This window comes from Zeugodacus cucurbitae, chromosome 3 (assembly GCF_028554725.1).
Source record: "Zeugodacus cucurbitae isolate PBARC_wt_2022May chromosome 3, idZeuCucr1.2, whole genome shotgun sequence".
NCBI lineage: Eukaryota > Metazoa > Arthropoda > Insecta > Diptera > Tephritidae > Zeugodacus > Zeugodacus cucurbitae.
Genome location: NC_071668.1, coordinates 76215336 through 76227367, shown reverse-complemented (window position 1 = coordinate 76227367; position 12032 = coordinate 76215336). Strand labels below are relative to the sequence as shown.

At 30.9% G+C, this 12032-nt stretch overlaps 1 protein-coding gene across 3 annotated transcripts in view; it reads left to right on the top strand.

Moving 5' to 3' along the window:
• LOC105212091 (uncharacterized) overlaps positions 1-12032 on the top strand; it is a 91862-nt gene that overhangs the window by 43674 nt on the left and 36156 nt on the right. The window contains exon 1 of one of the 3 annotated variants that reach the window (XM_029040092.2): positions 10377-10453. The exons of the other annotated variants lie outside the window; for them this stretch is intronic. The gene's annotated coding sequence lies outside the window, so the exon portion shown is untranslated. Of the gene's footprint in view, positions 1-10376; positions 10454-12032 lie in introns of those variants that run through there. 3 annotated transcript variants of the gene reach the window in all.

Here is a 12032-nt window from a genome sequence, read left to right as displayed (position 1 = left end):
CAAAATTCTAACAATGATGAACACTTGAATTAGAATATACTTTTTATACTCATATATAGTACCTAAGTATTGCACGAATCCCTCTGTTTGCAGTGAAAATGTTTGTTTTACAATTATGCACCACAAACTTTCAAACATTCTTCTCTATACTTAATAAAAGCCAAACAAAGCACTTGCACTTGGCGTTGAGAAATGTCTAATGTAATCAAATTCGAAAAAATGCTGTCGGACTGACTGTTAGCCACGCAGTGGAAGTTCAAAGGCAGGTGTGAATGCAGTTTAAGTGCAAACATTTGCTTAGAAAGCTGAGTGATAGGCGGTTGGATGAGCTGTGGCTGGTATGCTGATGAGTTTGTGTGCTGAAGCATGCATCAAATATTAAAAAAATATTTTTTTTTATAATAAAAACCAATATTTATACAACATTGTACTAAGTGAGATTTTTGGGGTTAAATAGTCAAGGTAGTAAGAATATGTTTGAAAGGTACTATATGAAGACCTTTTTTAGTACACGAAAAAAAAAATTTGTTTTTGGTAAAAATTTCTAAATTTTTTTGTGAAATGAGAAGCTTATATTAAGAAAAATAAATAATAAAAAAAAAATAAATAAGAAAAATAAAAAAAAAATTTCTTAATATTAGCTTCTCATTTCTCATAAAAAATTAAATAATTTTTACAAAAAAAAATTCTTCAAAAAATTTCATGAAAAAAAATTCTTTCAAAATTCACTTCCCACAGCGAATCCAGCACTCACAGCGAAAGTGAAAAATACTTAAAAAATATGTAAAAATGCTAAATAACAAATCCGTGTTGACCTTAAAGTGGGCGTGTGAGCGTTGAATGCTGCCAACTCGAAATATTTCATACTTTCATGTATCAAAAAACAATAAAAACAAAGAAGAAACACTTAAATGCTACTTAGTGTCGACACAGCGAATTATGCATATTATGGTTGTGTGTTTTTTTCAGCATTTCACTTTTATTTTATTGTACTTTATTTTATTTAATTTTTGTGCGGTAGAATTCCCTTGAAACTGCTTGCGTGAGCCGTGTGTTTTTTCACATTCTTTATAAATGCCATGAAAGTGAAACCACATGTAGAAAGGTTAAGTGAGAAAGAAGAAAGAAATTAAAAAATTAAAAACCGAAAATCACACAAATCTGGCTGAAAGTGATTACTTTCACTGTCTGGGTGCGCTTAAATTGTTAAACTACTGTAAATTGTTGTAAATTGCTGTAAACTTTTGCTTTCCGACGTACCTTTGCTGCTACACAACAGACCTTTCTCTTGAATTTGCTGCCTGCGCAGTTCTTTCAATTTAATGAACGAGGGACGAAAAAGTGCTGTGTAAGTCAGAAATGTGTAACCTTGCTTGAAATCGTTTAAAATTAATATGAATGGTAACTGCATTAAATGCTGATTAAATGTGTGGTTCATCGATTAATTTTGATACATTTTCAGCGTTATCGAAAATAATTATCGGAATTAATTATAGGAAATAAATATAGGATGGGATCATGTGTAGAAGTTCACGCAAGTGAGGAAAGTTTTTGATTGTCATTCACTTGGGAGTGGCCAGAAACGATTCTTCTCCACATGGTTCAAGCAGCTCACGACTTCCGGTTTTAGACCAAGTATCCTCTGGGTAGCCAACAGACATACGTTTGAAGGCGAGCTAAAGTGAAAAGGCGAAGCCCGCTTCTGCGGTTGTGCGCAGGGTTTGGGATCCACCACATAAAAACGAAGTACCAATGAAAAATCGACGAAAGCCTTAGATGAGACACCCCCCTTTTGAATCGCACACGATGGAACGATGAGCTGTACGAGTTATACGACGACATTGACATAGTTCAGCGAATAAAAAGACAGCGGCTACGCGGACTAGGTCATGTTGTCCGAATGGACGAAAACACTCCAGCCCTGAAAGTGTTCGATGCAGTACCCACCGGAGGAAGCCGAGGAAGGGGAAGGCCTCTACTCCGTTGGAGGGACCAGATGGACAGCGCCCTGGTTACACTTGGGATCTCCAACTGGTGCTGAACTGCGAAGGAGAGAGAGAAGTGGCGCACTATCGTCAGTCAATTCGGCTATAACCGGCTAAACGGTTGCAACGCCAGTCACATACGAATATAGAGAAGCTGCTCTGAAGTATAGACCAAAACCACTACAAATTTATATCCGCGCTTAATCGTTGAAGTTGTCATTTTCGAATAATCGATACGAATCTATCGATAAATATGATATCGATAATATTTTAATTAAAATTAAAAGCGTGACTAGAACACAATTCTAAGAAGTTCAAAATCAAAAAGAAATATTTGTGACATTAAATTATCGATTTTTTCCCACAATTTTTCCGCTTAATTAACTATAACTTATCGATTAAAACTAATTGCTAATAGTTTCAACTTTTTTTCTATCAAATTAAATCTTAAAAAATACGATTAATGTCAATACATCATAACATTTATCGATATACATAAATACTTAATCGATTATCGATAAATATATATTTAAAATTCGATAACATTCTATAAGATTGATATATTGCTAGCATATAGAACGACATATTGACATATTTTTTTAAATGCTGCGTGAATTTCGTTAGCGATCTGCTTGAGCTCCCATGAAGAAGCTATAATAAATATATGAGCAACATATATTATCGATTATTATACTTATCGATTGTATTGTGAACTATGTAATTAAGAGCTGATGATAATGATTTAATTATTTTCCAAGAAACCAACTAAGATCGGTTGAGTTTTGGAATGAAATTTTTATGGCTAATAAAGAACCCTTGCCATAACTGACACTTTATTGAAACTTAACTGTTTTAAAATGTTCCGCATGAGTACATATTTTAAGTTTAATGAAATTCGTTTTATAAGCGACACTGAGTTAGGTTAGGTTAGGTACGAAGGCTGTTTCCCTATAGGGGGAAACCCACTTAGACTATCGAGAGGAGTCCTTTGTGATGCCATAAAAATTCAACCCCCTCACTTATTTATGAATCGACAAAGCGCTTGGAGCCTACTACAAATCTGCAGAGGTTTTTAACTTCTGTATCCGCTAGTTCGCGGGGGTGCCCAAAAAAGTGAGATCCAAGGATTTTTGTCTAGATCTCGCAAAGGCGGGACATTCCAAAAGGAAATGCTGGGAGGATTCTACCCCTTACCTTCTTCTAGGCAGCTTTTGCAGCTAGCATCCGATAAAATTCTTAATTTGACCGCGTGAGTCCCAATGGGACAATGGCCAGTTAGAACACCTATAACTTGGGAAAGATTGACCTTGTTTAGGGCAAAAAGTTCCCTTGATCTCTTGCGATTTACTTTGGGCCAGAATGATATTGCGTCAGAACAGGTGCTAGTGACTGTCCAACGCCTGCTCAGTTCGACTGAGACCCATTCATCCAGAAGCAAGTTGCAAGAGGACAGCGGCGCTCCTGTTTGTTCCCATTTCACTGTAAGTGCAGCAGAAGTACCTGTCCTAGCAAGCTCATCAGCCTTGTAGTTTCCTGCGATTCCGCTGTGGCCAGGCACCTAAACTAGTATGATAGCAAAGTACCCCGATGCAACTGATAGCGAGGACTAGCAATCCTTAACCAGCCTGGAGCGCACAGTCATTGAGCTTAAGGTTAATATTGCCGCCCTACTATCAGAGTGGATCGTTACCTTTTTGAAAGCTGCTGCACTCCGCAGCAGTGAATCCGCTGCAACCTTTATGGCCGCCACTTCCGCTTGGAACACGCTACAATGGTCCGGAAAGGCCTAAAGCTGTAGTTAATGAGAAGTTCCGGACTATAAACTCCTCCACTGAGTGCTATTTACTTATTTATTTAAAATGACTGTCATTACATGTAGAATTCTGACGCTCGCAGCATTTTTAATGCGTCAGCTAAATTTGCGAAAATTCCGCAAATATTTGCACAAAAGCAAAATCAGCAGAGATTGTAGTAATGATGGAAATGAAGGTAGAAATAAAATTAAAGCAGTCAAGTGTATATATTTATGTACTTCAATTATATATACTATGTACATATATTTATTTACATATTTGTTTATAAATTCAAGGTAATTGAGGCGTAACACTGACATTTAAGTGAAATATATTATTTATTGTTTTTGTTGATATTTTAATTTTATTTACAGTTCTGTTTTTACATAGACTTTACTCAGTATACAAAATGAGAAAAATTAGAATTCCGAAAAATGTTAATAGAAATCGCTTAAAACGCTGCACTTGAAAGGCTAATAACAATAACACTACAATTGAACTGGTGCAAAATGTTGTGCTTATAATCGAAATGTATGGAAGTGGCGACAAAACAGCTGTTCAAAGTACTAAGCCGAAAGAATTTTAATGTGAGAACGGAACGTGCGTTTTGTAGCAAAATATTTGTGATTAAATAAGTGTCAATATGTGGCTGAGTATGTGTATATTTGTATAGCTGTATGTGTGTATGCAAATAAGGAAGGAAAATGAAACTTAACTGTATAATTAGAGTGGCCGTTAAAGTCGTTTGTGGCTATTACGCGGTATATTATTAGTTGATAAAACAGATACTAGGGTGATCGGCGAGAATTTTTGAATGCGATTTGAAGGTGTTTTTTTAAGTAAGGCTTGGATGATTTAAAAATATATTTTGGAGTGAAAAATTATTAAAAGAAAGAATATTATAACTTTTGCCATTGCTGGAATTTCGTACTGGACTTGTGAAGTAAAGGCCTCAACGTTAGATCGCCTTATTTGCTTCGAAATAGTTGAAATATTAGGTCTACAACTTTGCTTCCACTGTTTTTCAAAAGATGTCTCAAGGGTCAAGCACTGGTCGATTAAAGCGTTTTATATCGATCTTGGACACTTGTGTCAACATTAAGCCAACAAAATTTTATAGATCTCTGTTTGCATCCCAAACCTATTCTCAACTGAAAATGTCATTTTTTGAGCCAAATTCTACGGTGAGGCTGTCCTAAGTGAAAAAAAAGCCTTAAATTTATAAAAAAGCGGCGGATATTTATATATAATTGTGTTATAAAAATTCTATGACAGCTTTAAAACTTATTTATATAATTTGAAAACAAAAACAAAGTGAAATTAGCATTAAGTTTAGACTTATTAACTGTTCCTATTGTAGTTTTATGCCAAAAAAAACATAAAAATTAATTTTCTATTCTATTTCTGAGAAAAAATGTAACAATTTAAGGAAAGGCACGCCGGAATGTCATTAATAACACATTTACAACTAGTTGTAAACTATTTTGCATACAAAAGTGTAAAAGTTTGCAAATTCACCTAAGCCAATGAGCGGAAATACACTTGAGTTGTGTGAAATAAAAGAAAAATTTTTACAATAAATCGCATATTATTGACAACTAAGCAAAATTTTTGACCAAAAATATATTTTTTTTTGGAAAAATATTTTACAAAAAAAAATTGAGGTTGGTATTGAGTTTCCAAAGAATTATTGTATTACAAGAATGGTGTGACATATTTGGTGACGTTTTTATTTTTATTTATTTATTTTTTATTTTTACTTTTTGTTGATATTAATATGCAAACGTAAGTGAAATAATAAAAATCAAATACAAAAAATGGAGCATATTAATATTGTTAAATATTTTTGTTGTCGCCATTCATCACCGAAGCGCCATAACTCAAGCGCACACTTATACAATTGCATTTTTTTATATATTATATATATGTATGTATTCATTCACTCTCCAACGGCTGTTGCTTTAGTCGGTGGGTTCTTATTTTTAGTATTTCTTATTGCTCACTTTTTGCTTTTTAGTTTTTTTCTTTTAATATCATTTGCGCTTTTGCTCTTATTTCCAAGTGCATATTTAACTGATATTCATACATACCAATGTATCATATTTATGTAGATATGTTTGAATATATATATTCTCTTGCGACTACATACATATCTACATTATTAACGTGCTTTTTGTTGTCTGCACGTATCGCACTATTTTTGTTAATGCCATTTTGTTAACACACCTTGCATTTATTTGTCGAAAGATGCAGGCAACGTTTGTAAACCAAACACGTTTCAATGGTGAGAACTAAGTATACTCGTATATGTATGTATGGCTATACTTTTAGTACTGATATGTGTTCAAAGAGGTAAAAAAACCACTGGGTTTGTTATTGATTGAAATTCATGTGTTTTGTCATTATTTTATTTTACGAAAAAATTAAAAAAAAAAAAAAAACTAAAAAAATTTGAAAAAATCGCATTCAGTCAACAAAGTATGAAATAAAATATTGTTAGCGTCTGAAAAAAGCGCCAATATATTCTAAATATTCTATTTTTATGAATTTTTATCAAATAAATTATTTCTATACACTAAATATTCAGCATTCGGTTCTCATATTTATCATTTTCCTAATTTATTATTATTTATGTTTTTGTCGTTTTTATATTAAAATATTTTATTTTCTTTAGTATAAATCAGCACGCTAAGGTCAGCTGTTGTAAAAATAATGAAATAATTTAACTGCATTACTTCTCTTGCCACTGTTTACACGTTGACTACTGTTGTTTTAAATAAATATAAATGCATACATACATACATATGTAAGTGCGCACATTGCCAGCGCGAACAAAGAACTATTTATTTGTTAAGAAAATAGCGAATAATCATCATTAAAATGGAAACTCAGCGATGGAATGCTGTACGATTACAAAGGTTTTGCTCCGACAAGACAGAATAAAGAAGATATTGTAGTAATATTGGCTTGCATAAGTACGTACGATTGTGCTAAAAGCAATAACAGGTTGACTTATAAAGATTATAACAAATTTTCAACAAAAAAAAAATCAAAAAATTTGCCAAAAAGTTTTACAAAATTATCAAAAGAATGCAAAATATTTAAATTATTAAAAAATATAAAATTATAAAATTATTAAAAATAATCTATAAAATAATTTAAAAACCAAATTTATGAAATTATTAAAAAAAACTATAAAATTAAAAAAAATATATATAATAACATTATTAAACAACAATTATTAAAAAATGTGGAATTATTAAATAAAATCTATAAAATTATTTTAAAAAAATTAAAAAAATAAACAAGAAATTAAATAACAATTAAAAAAAGTATTAAAATAATCTATAAAACAATTTTTAAAATTATTAACAAATTTTAAACTATAAAAAAATATTAAAATATTAAAAAGAATCTATAAAATTATTTTAAAAAAATTTAAATTTATTAAAAAATATATAAAATAATTAAATACAAATTTATGAAGTTATAAAAAAAAATTAATTTACTAAAAAAATTATTAAAAAAATATATAAAATTATTTAAAAAAAAGTATTTATAATAAGTTAAAATATTATAACAAAAATATATAAAAAAGGTTTATAAAATATATATATAAAATTATAAAATTAATTTTAAAAAATTTATAAAATTATTAAAAAAAAATTTTAATTTGATTAAAAAAAAACTATTATATTTATTTTTTGCCCGACTTTAATATTTTTAATAAAGATATACATTTTATTTTGTATAAATTGCTTAATTTAATATTTTAGAACATGTGGCAACTCTATTTTAGAATATTTTCAAACAACTCGTACCTTACTATAGTTCAAAAGAGTGATTAAATAAACTTTCCACTACAATTTTCCAGCAAAATAAACAACAAAGTGTATTTATAAATAAAATCAATTTGTGCCATTTAAATGGTTTACCGATAATTTCGATTGTTATTTTTATCAAATTTCGTGGAATCTTCGATAAGTATTCTTCGTTTCATCACAACGCTGTTTTCATTTTTCCGCTTAAGTCCAGCTGAACGTGCTTATAGCATTTTTAATATTTTTTTTGTTTTTTATTTTAATTATTTTCTGCCTCTTCTTCTCTACTTATAGTATACTTATAGCCGCAACTCTTTGCCTTATCTAAAGCTTCTGCAGCATTTTACAATTAATTTCACCGAACAGTCAGTCGCTTTGCACGCCATTCCAATTGCAGTTGCCATTGTGGCATTCGAAATGTCCTTTTGTTTTCATACCACGAAACAGAATAATATTGTTTTTGTTGTTTTCATTTTCTGTTTTTTCGTTGGGCGAGTTAATTGGTTTTCGCTCGAAAATGTCGCGGCTGCGTGGGGTTGAACATGGCAAATAAGTGAAAACCGGCTGGCGAAACGCTTCCGCAATGGTTAATTGCATGCTACGAGCACTGCTGTTGTTTACATGTCTTGCATTTTATTTTTGTATTTTTTGTATTTTTTTTTGTAAACTATTTACATTTTTTAAATACCAAAAATGGCATTGCTCTTCGTTATTGACATAAGAAAATGCATTTAACTGCAATTTTTATGGAAATTAAATATTATTTTTGTTGGTGGCGAGTTTATGGGGGCACTGTTTCGTGAAAAAAAAAATCTTAATAATTATTGGTAAATTTCATAGTTGGTTGAAAAAAGTAAAAAAAAAATTTAAAAAATTTTCAACACTTTTTTTATAAATTTTTTTAAATTAATTATTTGAAATTGTTATAGTTGGTTGAAAAAAGTAAAAAAAAAAATTACCTTATTTTTCAACATTTTTTTTTTCAAAATTTTTTTGAAAAATTTTTCAACAATTGTTTTTTGCAATTTTTCAAATTTTTCAAAAATTTTTTTAATTTTTATTTCAAATTTTTTTTTCAACATTTTTTTTTTCAAAATATTTTTTTTTAATTTTAGTTTTTTCATTTATTTACAATATTTTAAGAGTGTTAAAACTTGTATCGAAAGTATTTTAATAACCTCAAAAATTGTTACGACTTCTAAGTGGCACACTACCCTAAATAGGCAACCAACAACTTACTGTTTAAAGAAATTTTACTGCAAGTGCGCGCATTCCTCACATTCTTAAAGTATTTTTGAAGCAAATGCTAATAATTTATTCTAAAATATTTCACACTTTTCCAATTTTCCAATTTTCTAAGTAAAATTGCTTATGCAGTGTATGTATGTATGTATCTAATAGGAAGTAACTGTTTGCTATGCACCGCACCGAACTCACACATTGCTACCGAACAGTAACGAATATGCAGTTAACTATATAAATATATATTTGAGTCCATCATGAATTCAAGTCGTCTGCGCTTTCCGCGAATTCAGCCACCGCACACTCCACCAAACCAAACAGTCGACGGGGCTCAACTAACCCCGCCAATCGGTGTATTGGTGTCGCTGTCGGTGGCTCACATTTCAGTGCAACAAATGCAAACGAATGCGCCATATATGAGTTGACATTTCCCTAACGCTTCCGCTGCGCATAAGAAATGTGTCGAAGCAACAAAAAAAAGTGGCTCCAAACACCTTCTATGACTTCACTCCACTGACATGTAAATGACACACGAAAGTAACAACAACAATAAAGCACTATCTATGTATATAAAAAATGGTTACACAACGCATTAGAACGCCAAGCAACCAAGCAACAGTCCCACAGTCCACCAGTCCAGCCGTTAGTGCGCATGCGTTTGTTGGCTGACAGCCTGTAGACTCTGTAATGGCCCACAACCATATATGACAGCCGCACTTCCAGTGCATTCTATTTTGTACTTTGCATTTGCCACATGTTAATTGGTGATTTTCGTATTGCCTCGTTAACTAGATACACCCGCTCGGCCGCCCAACAGCAGTTCATATTACACAGTGCAGTGAAGGCGTTTGCACTTAGTGGACTCGTGTGTAGATATATGGAAGTGTGTTACTTAGGGCTAGCTTAGCTTGTAAATTCCAGCCACTCAAGTGCTTTAGCCACTCATTTTCACCCTTTCTATTGCCATGCCCAGCTCACTAAGAACCTTGCCTTCACTTGCTGCCTTTTTACTTTACAGCGCTTTTGTGGCTTTTATTGCATTTCTACTTTTTTATTTACTTTTGAAATTCACTTTATGGTGTTGATTTATGAATAAAAATGTTTATTTTATAAAGTGCATAAAATTCATTTGATAATTCGGCCTTTTAGCGTGGCCTTTCTCGGTAGGCCTATAAACGTTTTCACTGCACTGAACATTCTAAGAAAAAACTAAAAATAAATAGAAAAACAAAAAAAATAAGAATTCTTTTGTTTTTATATTTCTCGCGGCACTTGACCATATTGATTTCTTTCCTTTAATGGTTTTTCAGCTTTCATGGGAATTTCTTTTACTCACAGTCCTTGAAAGACGCCGCGCTATAATTTTTTGTTTATGAAAATTATATGTACATATATACGTATATTGAAAGCATTATATTTTTAACAATTTGCTCTCATAGTTATAAACTTTTAATTTTATTAATTTTAGTTATAAATTTGAAAAAATATTAAAAAAAATGATTAAATTATATTTAATTTATAGTTTTTGTCTTTTCAAGTTGGTAATACTTGTAATTATTGAATCTACTATGCGGGGAACTTGACGGTGTAGCTGATTAAAAATATAAAAATCGTACGTATTGGATTTTGACTAGTTTAATTTTCATAATTCTAAAAGAAAGTTGAATATCTATTAAAGAATATTGTAGGTAGTCGTTCAATGAAATCAAAAAAAGCTTTAGAGCTTTCATTTATGGTATTACCAAAAGCTTTAATCAAATAAGCTTAAAAAGATCCACACGAAAAAGTTCAGAGATCAAGCTTTTAGATATTTTTCGATATTTTTTGTTTTAATTTAGAGTATGAAAAGAAAGAGTTCCTGGGATCGACAAAAAAAAAAACATAAAATGTTGTTGAAACTCTCCGCAGAGCTTTTTGTTTAACTTGCATTTCTATTAGAGAATATTATAGGTAGACGTTCAATGAAATCAAAAAAAGCTTTAGAGCTTCCATTAATGGTATAACCAACCATCAAATGAGCTTAAAAAGCTCCACACGAACAAGTCCAGAGATCAAGCTTTTAGATATTTTTTGTTTTAAATTGGAGTATGAAAAAAAATGTTCCGATCGAATCGAAAATTTTTGATAATAGGTTTTTGAAATTCTGCACAGAGCTTTTTCTCTAATTTGCAATTTCTATCAGTTAATATTGTAGCTAGTCATTCAATGAAATAAAATAAAAGCTTTAGAGCTTCCATTAATGGTATAACTAACAAATTCAAACGACTGAGCTTTAAAAGCTTCACATAAAATATGAAGAGAATCGCCAACACACTTTTATCAAATTATGCCTTCGAAATTCTCCACATAGCTTTTTGTCTAACTTGCAATTTCTATCGTCTAGAAACGCCGATAACTATAGTTAGCTTTTAAGAGCTTTTTCTTTGATTTTTAAACTTGAGAACTTTCATTTACTCGGTCAGTTGGAAGTTATTTAGTAACCAGTTTTTTTTAAATAAGCATCATCATTTTCTCTTCAACTGTTAAAGCAGATTGTAAAAAGTTGAACTCTAACCACTTTTCTTTATATTATTAAAAACTTAATGTAAAATATAAAGCATTTTTATGACAAACAATTGTTGCCCCAGCTGAAGCTCACAGTGTTGCATTTGAAGGCAGTAAAAAATGTTGTTATGGCGGTGAAAGGCTAGAAAAGCTTTTAATATTTTTTTTAATACTTAATGAGAGAACTTCTGCCATTTGCTTTAATTTCTTCGTTTATTTTATAAACATAAATTTTTATGGAATTTTTAGCACTAAAGTATATAGGTTTTTCTGACTTAATGTTTAATAAACAATTTTACGTTCATGTTGAATGTCACAATGCTGCCACTATGTCATAAAAATATATAATAAAATGTAAGATTTTTGGCAGCATAAAGCGCAGATAACATTTTCGTTTAACTGTCAGTGAAAATTTCGTGTTTAATGCCAAAATGAAGCGAAGAAAAGAGACTTGAAGTAACAAAAAATGCAATAAAAACTGAAACTGAACAGTAAAGCACCGGCGCATGGGCTGCTGTGGCGTAAAAATTGTCACTATTAATCACACTACTGTCAATTGTTATTAGTGCGTGTGTCAGCTGTCAAACCAGACTTAATTATTTTTAAACGAGTATTCTTTTATGAACGAGTATACTACTTATTTGAGA